General features: G+C 39.0%; 1 non-coding gene across 1 annotated transcript; it reads right to left on the bottom strand.

Annotated features, from left to right (window-relative positions):
• Nucleotides 1–9,399: 9,399 nt before the first annotated feature.
• TRNAE-UUC (transfer RNA glutamic acid (anticodon UUC)) lies at nucleotides 9,400–9,471 on the bottom strand. Its single transcript has one exon. It is a non-coding gene; the product is annotated as a tRNA-Glu (tRNA).
• Between the last annotated feature and the right edge of the window lie 843 nt (nucleotides 9,472–10,314).

Below are 10,314 nucleotides of genomic sequence, written 5' to 3'. Positions count from 1 at the left end.
TTATGGTCATTAAGTATGAATGTTACAACTTTTGGAATGCCTTTTAATAGTTTCATTTTGGGGCTATATAAAGCCATGTATGTTGTATTTGTAAGACAGACTTGGAAAACATAGTAAAAGAGCATTTGTGCTTTTCTTTAGCCAATGGCTAAGTTTCTTTGCAATTCTATGTAGTTTAGATTGCATGTAGAATCATTCAAGCTCGACATGATCAATCTTGCTTGTGGAGTGATTCGAATTTCAAACAAGTGTTTGAGATATTTGATCAACAAGAGTCATTCGAGCTAGACATGATCGATCTTGCTTGTGGAGTGATTCGAATCTCGATCAAGTGTTCTTGCCTTGAGATATTCGATCAACAAGGTAATCTGTAATAGCCCAAAAATAAATAAAGAAATAAACAAATAAAAATAATTATAAAAAAAATAGTTAAAATAATAAAATAATAAATAAATAAATAAAAATTAAAAGAAGAAAAACATTTGGTAACCGATCCCTCCTTCTTCCTTCAATCTCTCACCACTCCTTCCCTAAAAATAAATCTAGCAACAAATCACGAATCTCTTTTCTGTAAAAACAACTGCAGATTTACCGAGAATTCTTCCTTCCTACAAAAACAAATAGAAAATGAAAACAAAAGGTTTATGCAGACTAGCTCCGCCGAGGAGATATGTCATTTGAAGAGGTCAGTATGTTAAATCTTCCTCCTATTTTATTAAATAATATTAATTTGGTTACAATTATTTAGTTTTATATTAGAGATTAAATGAAAAGAATTCTGGATGAGTTTAGGAATCAAAACCAATTATATTTTAGATCTACTTTGTTGCAATGATTTAGATCTACTGAATTGTTGCAATGATTTAGGTTGTAATTTTATATGAATTATAGGAAAAGAATATAAGGGAATAAGAAAAAAATGAGATTGAGATAGAAAAATAATAATAAAAATAAAAAGGGAAGATTTGGAAGTAGGAATAGATTAACGAAATTGAATAATACCTTCTTAAAAATAATTACAGGAGAAGAGGAAAGATTGAGGAAAGATTTGTTGAACAGGATTTAACAATAAAACAGGAAATATCAGAGTGCAGTGAGCTCCTTTAAATTTTGTCTAACAGTAAATATCAGAATTTTACGATGGCCAATCTAAATTAGAGAAATAATTTTATAGAGTTCAAACTTGAAACTGATGTCATGAACTCATATAGGTTGACTCGGATTTCAAAGGATGGAATCGAACTTTCATTAAAGATATATTTGTGACAACGACTTAAGCTAGCCAGGTAAGTGACCTTACTATCGGCGTGGTTATATTTGATGTTGACACGTGCCCTGTGGTTCTACACGTGTCATATATATTGATATGTGTGAATTGTCTGTGGATTGATATGCTTTCTATATGTTATGTTATGTTATGTTATAATATGTGGTTTGTATGATAATAATTATGGTACGATGTGCTCAAGGATAGGTTTGAGATAGGGTACGAGAAGGATGCACAAAACGAAATGTAACGATAGGAGTAAGATACGTTCATGAAACGTTAGAGTTAGGTTACATACCGGAGTGCTATGGATATGAGAGATTGATGAAGGAATACGGTTAGCTTATGGGTAGAAAGGGATAGGTTTGTGATAGATTGATAGAACGATAGCATTAGGGTACATTCTTGTGACGATATGACTAAGGTACGTCACGTAATGATATGTCTGTGATGGGTATAAGAACGTTAAGACTGTGGTAAGTTAGAGAATGATATGACTATGAAGTGTTTGCGTTATTGACTCGGTTATGATATGATACATTGTATGCTAGATTATTGTGCTTAAGTACGAAATCATGTGAACGTGAATGTATGTTATTTATATGCTGCTTAGTTGATGTGATATGAATGCATGTGACGATGTGTGGCCCTTATACGATTATAGCTTGTTGTATGAGTATTGAAATGTAATTGAATGAATTGTATGACATGAAATACGGTAAATTGCATGATACATAACCCTGCTAGGAATATGTATGATATGTAACGAAATGAGAATGAGAATGACATGTAAGCATGAAAACGTGAGACGGGGTTATGTTCATTAAATGATGACTGTAGGACTAGTGGGACCTCATGCATATTGTGTGATCATGCATTTGGGGGGATACCCCTATCCCATCACGAGGGTACGGACGCGTACATCCAAATGGCAGGACAACGATCGTTATGCCCTGCATAGCGTTGCCGTGACGGTTTTAGTTTTAACAGGTCCCGGTGGGCCCCTAGAGCATGCCCACCGGCTAGGGACAGTGGCCCAGCGGTGTGCGAACTAGCTGGTGAGCCCATACTCGCACGTATGGGCTGCGTGTAGAGTATATGGTACACGTCCACGATTACCTGTTAGGATTACACCGTAGGGAAAACGAAATGAAACGAAACGAAACGAAACGAAATGAAACGAAACGAAATGAAAGATAGGTCCCATCATTTCATTGCATGTGATTGTTGCATTTAACCCCAATAGTGGGGCCACTTACTGAGTATTTCTTTAAATACTCAAGCCATGTGCTACTACATTTTTCAGGTTAAGGGCAAGGCATTCCTGTACGGCTGACGACGGCATCGCAACTCGAGATCATGGCACATGCATAGGATAGTGGTATTTATTTTCTTAGACTTAGGATAGAATAGGATGTTTTAAACTTAAACGCTTATTTATTTTATTTCGGGTCTTTTGTTGTGTCATTTTAAAGATGTTTTCGAAACACGTAAGTCCATGGCTGTGTTTTAAGATAAAAGTTATGTTTTATGGAATTTAAATGAAGTCTTCGGCATTCAATGTTTATGGTATGTATACAGTAGCGACCTTATATTATGTAGAAAATTTCGGGTCGTTACATAATCCGAATCTTATTCCCCTTGTTGTTGATTCCTTATCTTATCACAAATCATGACGGGGAGGTATTTCGGTACACGTCAAAACATATTAAAGCAAATATAACAATCAAAAGGAGGACACTTGCAACCATCACTAGGCATGAGCCGCTCACACTTCAAACAATTCACCTCTAATTTACCTTCAGTTAATTTGGAGTAGGTTGACTTATTCTTATAAGATAAGGAATCAATACAAGGGGAATAAGATTCGGATTACCTTGTTGATCGAATATCTCAAGGCAAGAACACTTGATTGAGATCGAATATGCAGTGGGTCAAGAGTAGGTCGGTCAGTCTTCCGGAATCATGGAGGAAGAGAAGCGAAGACAGACTCAAAGCTCTCTCTTGAACAACCAGCTCTTGAATTAAGGAGAGGCGAGACTTGAACCACGGGCGGGCTTACCCATTTATTAGTAGTAGTAGATCATGCCTCTGTCTCCGTAGTTTTTGGTATTTCAGCCTGCCATTTCCCATTTCTCTGTGACTGAAGGAACGAATGAATGGGATTTCTACCTCTCCAACTTGACTAGAATCAAGGAGGGTCGGCCGGCCTGTAGCCCGATAGCTATTCCTATGCCCCTTTCTAACTCTGACGTAGCTCAGTTACGAATAAACATCCTATATTTAATGCTTGATTGATCTCTTATTACACTATAGAGTAGATGAAGAAGAAAGTGACGGTGATGCAAATTCAATTACGTGGAATGAGATGAAGAAAGATCATGCTTTGAACAAGTTCTTACAGAATGACCCTTTGATTCTACACACGGAGCACTTCTACTCAATTCCCCTTTGAGGAACAAGGGCGAGAGCCCCGGAAAGGTGTAGACAAGAAGTCAGCCAAACTGTGAGAACTAAAAGAATGTGAGATCACTAAGTTCTTTGAAAGCATTCAGCTCTCAAATCATTCTGTAGGAGCATGGTGACAAGACAAGACGGCTCAGATTATTACAGGGATTACTTCCGAATTAGATAGAGAGAGCCATTGGGCTTGGGATAAGCGCGGACCCTACTTATTTGCTTTTGGAAAAGAATACAAGTAATGGGTGCTAGGGGGGTGGTAATCCCTTACACTCAGCTATACTATACTCGACGTGGCTACATACGGTAGAAAAAAGAGAGTTGCGGGACAAAGGAAACCTCCTTTCGGCAAACTCGAGTAAGAACAAAAAGAGATTTCTCAAGGGGGAAGAGAGTATAAGGAGTGTTTGAAGGTCATATCGGTTCAGGCAGAAGAGAAGAAGAAAATGAAAGAAGGTGAATGAGCTGATCTTTCTTTCATTTCGATAGTCTTGACTTCCGACAATGAATAGCTGAATAAATAGGTTAAGGAGTTAAGTCGAATGAATCTCTTCTCTTACAGTTCAATAGGAGTGAACTCTCATTAATAGGAGTAAGTAGCGAGACCAATAGGCAGAGGGGCGAATGAAGCAGCGAGACGAGAAGAGGGACAAGCAAGAAGGCGAAGCAGCGAGACTCGAAAAGGGAAGATTTCATTCATTTACTCGACTACTGTCAACTGTCATATCGGTGAAGGAGCAGAGCAATGAGACCCAGAGGGAGAGGAGCAGAGCAATGAGACTAGAAAGAATAAGCTCAGGAGCTTGACCTAATTCTCATCCTAATTACCTAAAAAATGGCCCTAAAAATAAGGGAGAGATAGAGTTTGATCCCAAAAAATAGGGTAAAGATAGAATGAATCTTGAGGATCAGATCAAGAGAAAGAAGGAATCGAGAGGAGAAGATCAAGATCAAGAAGGAATCTTTCGGATTTACTTACAGTTAAGTCGAATTGATTCTTCGATAGGATTGACTTCTACTTATTAATTACCTCGGCCCTAAATACCTCTCTTTTATCCCTCAAAATACGGGGGAGGATAGAATTTCTTTTCTTTCAGCTGCTTTCCTTAGGGAAAAAGCTATTACAAGGTTTTACAGTTATATGAGATAGAATTTTTTTTATTGAAGCTGCTTTTGTTAGGGAAAAACCGATTACGAACTTTTACAGTTATATGGGGATATAATTTATTCATTAATGATCCTAACAGGAAAAAGAGTGAACGAAGTAGGAGGCTTTGTCTTTGTTTCGTCTCCCTTTATTCTTGAACTGTAAAGGAGATCTTGTCTTGCTTTCGTCTTGACTGACAGTGAGCTCTAACGAATAAGTCGTGTTTACTGTTTGATAAGATAAGGAATCAACCCAAGGGAAAGTATGGAACGGATTACCTTGATGATCAAGATCAAGAGTAAAGAAAACTCGTTTCTAAACTCGTGATTCGAATCACTCCACAAGAGGTTTGATCAATACCACTTGAATGACTCTACATGCAAGTTCTAAACACAAGAATTTGCAAAGAAAGTTTAGCTCTCAACAAAGCTAAAATAGAAATTCTATTCTCAATTCCAAAATCTGATGTCTAATCAAAGAAAAGAAGGCTTTATATAGCCTTTACAAACCTTAACCTATATGATACATAATTCCAAAATTAAATGGGCTAGTAAATGAGAAATACCCTAGTTAATGGTGGAATATAGTAACCTATGTAGGTTACAATATAACCTTAACTCCTATATTTAAAACTAGCTTAAATATGAAAACAAATAGTTAAACTATAATTAAATAATGCAAATAATAAAATGTGCTTATTAGTCATCCTTGGACTATTTGATATTCAGCGGAGTTCATTAAATGCAACTTAAAGTGCATTTAATTCATCTCTGTCTTGAAGCTCAACTTTGCATAACATATAAGGGAGGTCACCAACGTCTTCTAGAATTTCCTTTGATGAGCTCACCATAGCTTGAATATAACTGTATAAGGTTTGTTGTAGCTTCTTGGCTCTCGTCCTTGTAATTGGACCTTGAGGTATGGAAATTTCTTGGTCGTTGTTCATATCACTGTTTCATTCATCTTTCGTCTTTCCTTTCAACACTTTCAGGTTTAGTAGTTCACTCTCATTCATAAGTCGTCTTTCTTGCTTGATTCTTTCAAAGCAGCGTCTTCATTCTTTCACTGTTCTGTCTCATTCCTCTTGAGTTTCGTCTTTCCTTCCAGTTTACTCTCATGAATCTTGAGTGTCGTCTCCCTTCATTCAAAGACTGTAATATCGGTTCCGGTTCAGATTTTCTCTTTCGTCTTTCCTGACAGTGAACTCGACTGTAAACTAATTTTTCGGCTTTCCTTAATAATGAATTACCTTGACTCTCTTTTATCCCTCAAAATAGGGTAAAGATAGGCTTTTTCATCCTCAAAATAAGGGAGAGATAGAATGAATTTCTTGTTGGTCGGTCCGTCAGAGTTCAATCAGGTTCAGGAGAAAGAATCTTGTCTGTCTTGCTTCAGTCTTTCAATTCTCTTTTCTTTACTATCCTATAAAGGTGATTGAGCTTAGCTTCTCTTTCTTTCTCGTCAGGTTACGGTTCAGGGCAAGGAGTGAAAGAAGGTTCATCAGTCATAGTCCAGGAGTTTACTGTAATAACAAACAAGAAAGGTAATCTCGGTTCAGTAGCTCAGGGAATATTGGTTCAGCGGAGTGAAGCTCGTAAACAACTCTTGAGTCTTGTTTACATTGAAGGGAAAGAAAAGCAAAGCAAAGATTCTTCACCGAGGTTACAGTTTAAGAAGGGAAAGAAAAGAGAAGAGACTGAGTGTTTGAGTTCAATCTGGTAGAGGAGGAGAAAGAATCAATCAATAGGTGAATGAGCTTTCCCTTGTAAAAGAGTGAAATGCCCTAAAAAATAGGGAAAGGAGTTCGTTCACTCTCATTCATCTTTCATTTGAGAATAGAATAGGAACAGGATCATGACTCTTTCAGCAACTTGACTCTCCCTTCTTTGTTTACGAGCCGAATGAGCGAAGCTAGCAGTGAGACGAGAAGACGAGAGAAGAGGATTTAATTGACTCAACAACTGTAAAGGACAGAAGATAAGATGCTTTGTTTACTGTTCTTCCATCAGGGACAGGTTCCTTCTTTCATTCATTTACTAGACTGTAAAGTGAAGGTCAGGTCAGGTCATATCGGACAAAGAAGAAGAAATGAAATAAATAGTCCTCTTTCACCTTTCAATCACATCACAATCAGGTAATTAAGGTGAAGGAGCTTCTTTCTTGTAGCTTGACCTTGTTCTTCAAGAAGAATAGTACGGGAATAGCCGTTCAGGGTGTCGGTTTCGGCTTTCTCTTTGTCTTTATACCGACTGTATAGGTTTAGGGTAGAATGAATAAGGTAAATGGAGAATGAAAAGGTAAATAGGTAAAGGGAAGGGAATATCATCAAAGGAAGAAGACGAGTTTACAGTCTTTCAATAAATGAGTGAATGAACAGTTAAGAAGGAATCAGAGAAGGAATCTTGAGTTCAGTCTTTACTTACGGGAGAGTAAAACAGGGAAAGAAGGGACAAGTGATTAAGTGTAGGAGCCGGAGTTCAGTTCGTGAAGTAGTTCAGTCTCATTCAGGTTATTGTTTCTTACTTACAGGCAGGAGAGTCAAATAAAAGAAAGAGTGTTGGAATCATCCTACAGTTTACAGAGTTCAATAAGGGGGGAAGGGAATATCATCAAAGGAGAAAGAATCAATCAATAGTTCACTCTCAGGAATCCTTCGTTGAGTATTGAAAGCGGAATCAAAGGAAAGCTAAGCGAACAGACCGAGTGAAATCAGGCAAAGGTTTAAGGTTTTCTCTTTCGTCTTGACTTCATTACCTAGTAGTTCAATCAAATAGTTCAAACCGAGTTGTAGAGGTTCAGGATAATTAATAGGAGTAAGTGGCTCGACTGTTCAAGGGAATGAATCTTGCTTTCGGCTTTCTTCTTTGGTTACAGGTTACATCTGGTGATTGATAAAGGTAAAGAAAGGATAGGTTCAGGTTTGAGCTTTCTTCGTTTACAGTTACAGTGAAAAAAGAAATGGGTTCTGGTTCCGGATTGAATCTGAATTTACTCGACTGTATAGGAATATCTGATTAGATTCTTCTTCTTTCATTCACTGTTAAGTAGCTGATATTTCTTTCATTTGTTGAGCTTTCACTCACTAGGGGGGTTGAACTATTCTTTCACAAGGTAAATAGGTGTTTGGTTTGATTCTTTCTATTCTCTTTCTTTCTCTATCTAAAGAGGTTCGTTCCAGTCAGGTAATAAAGTATAAGGTTCAGTCGCTTCTCTTTCTTTCTCTTCGCTTACCAAGCGAGATTTTGACTAACTTCTGTTAAACCAAGATAGATATTCTTGACCTTTGCTTTCATTAGCTTTCTTCCTGGGACAATCAGTTTAGCCATTCCTATCTCAAATCCGGGAGGATTCCGCCTCTTCAAACAAAGGAAGAAACTCAGATTTATGATCCAACTCCCCCTTATTGTCTTGAGCCCTAGCACCACCCTTATTGCCAAAATCTCCCTATCATACTGCGGTTATATCAACCACTCACCTCCTATCTATCCTACTCCTACTCCTCCACCCTCACCTAAAATCTGCCAAAGTCAGCCAGCCTTCTTACTTCTTAGCCATGGAATCCAAAAGCTTGTGAGGTACCTTCCTTAGGTTGTTCTTTGACTTTACCTCTCTTTCCCATCCCATCAAGCCTCTTCAAGGAAGCTAGCTCAAGACCCTCTGGCGGATCAAGACGACTGACTGACCAAAGGGGGCGAAAGTATGGATTACCCGCCTTTGATCAAAGAAAACTATACCTGCTGAAGAATGGGATAGAGATTGACCAGCACAAAAGCCATCTCTATCAATCTACGCTCATTGATGAGCCGGTGCCATAGAAAAGAAAGTCTACCGATTCATTCCCTCTTTTTCACTGAAAAGTCAAAAAGAGAGAGAACCTTGGGAAGTTTAATAGGGTGGGATCGAGGATGGAATCGAATAGCGAATACACTTGCGGTTAAGACAGGTCCTGCATCTCCTACCTAATGCAATTGACCGACCCGGCATCTCTTTCGTTCAATAATGCCTTCGTTCGCTTCCCTTCCAGACGCTATTTACCAATAAGAATAGGAAAGACTACTTGAATTGAACTCAACCTTGAAAAAGAAAGGTGGTAGGCCGACGTTGAATGCTGAAACTTGGCCACTGAAGAAGGCGAAGACTGGGCAAAGACTAGGTAGGCCCACTTACTTACTGCTTACTGCCATGGTTTAAGCTTTAGGATCCATAGACGGAACTTGTTTTTAGGTATTAGGGAGGACACTACTCAGCACCTAAGGTGGGTGGGGTTCAATGCCTAAGAAAAACGGCCAAAAGAGATGATGTGGAAAGAAAGAACACATGCATAGAGATTTCGTCTGTCGGAGGTTCGAGAATCTATGAAAGGACAAATAAGGCTAAGTTAAGGAAGAATGAAAGGAAGTCCATTACTGAGAAGGTGATCTCGTCTTGCTTGCTGTGAGAGAGGAAGCTTCCGGACCACCTTTTCCAGCCAGACAGCGAGCGATCACTCAGCAATTCACACTAAGAGAGGCCGGGAATGAGTACCTATCCCTTACGGGAATCGAACCCGTGTCTTCGACATGAAAAGACGATGTCCTAACCACTGGACGAAAGGGACCAAAAAGCCATTCTTCATATACCTAAGCTCCGAGAATAGAAGTGGTTCGTTTTCTTTCTATACATAAGCAATCGACGATTTCGTTTGTCTTTATGTTGTCGATTTCTGATGTTCATTCGATTCGGCGGGTCGTCCCGCCCTTCCTACGGGTTCCCCCACCGACCCAGTGACACACCAACCACGCCCCTTCCCTTTCTCCGATCATCAAGCCGACTTCTCCCTTGACTTTGTCTTTCATCCTCCGTTCATCCTATACAAATAGTTAATTAAGTGAGGCCCCGTTCTTTCTATTCTAATTCAAAAAAGAAAAGAGGGGCCGTTTGAAGGAAGGCCTATGCTAAAGTCAGAAAGATAGTTAAGGTGGTTACTCAGGTCAGCTGGTTAAGGAAAGAAAGCTCAATCGCTTAGTCGTTAATTAATTAATAAGTAGGTAGTAGGTAGTGAGGCGTCGGTACGGAGTTGCGTCAGCTGTAGATATAGACTAGGCTAAGGGACAGACTGAATCTCTTCTTCTATTCTCTTTCTTGACTTACACCTTAGACTTCCGCTGAGTCTAACCAGTCTCAGGTGCGGAGCCTTCCACTGTGGACCGAGACTAGGCAAAGGTAGAACACCAAACTTCGCTGACTTTCTCATAAACCTTGATTTTGCTAAGCTCAATAAGAACCCGGAATAGCTACAATGGGTTTGTTTGTGCTCCGCTTCCAAAGTCAGTCGTCTTTGCCCAAGTATGAACTGCGGACGACTCTCCTGTGGTTCCATTCCTTCTTACTTGACTTCTGCGGCAACCCAACCCGAATGGGAAGAAGAAAGAGGGTCAGCAGCGGTCCACTTTGTACATTT

Source organism: Cucurbita pepo, chromosome 1, assembly GCF_057944985.1.
Source record: "Cucurbita pepo subsp. pepo isolate OVF chromosome 1, ASM5794498v1, whole genome shotgun sequence".
Classification (NCBI taxonomy): Eukaryota; Viridiplantae; Streptophyta; class Magnoliopsida; order Cucurbitales; family Cucurbitaceae; genus Cucurbita; species Cucurbita pepo.
This window is presented reverse-complemented; position numbering and strand designations above follow the sequence as displayed.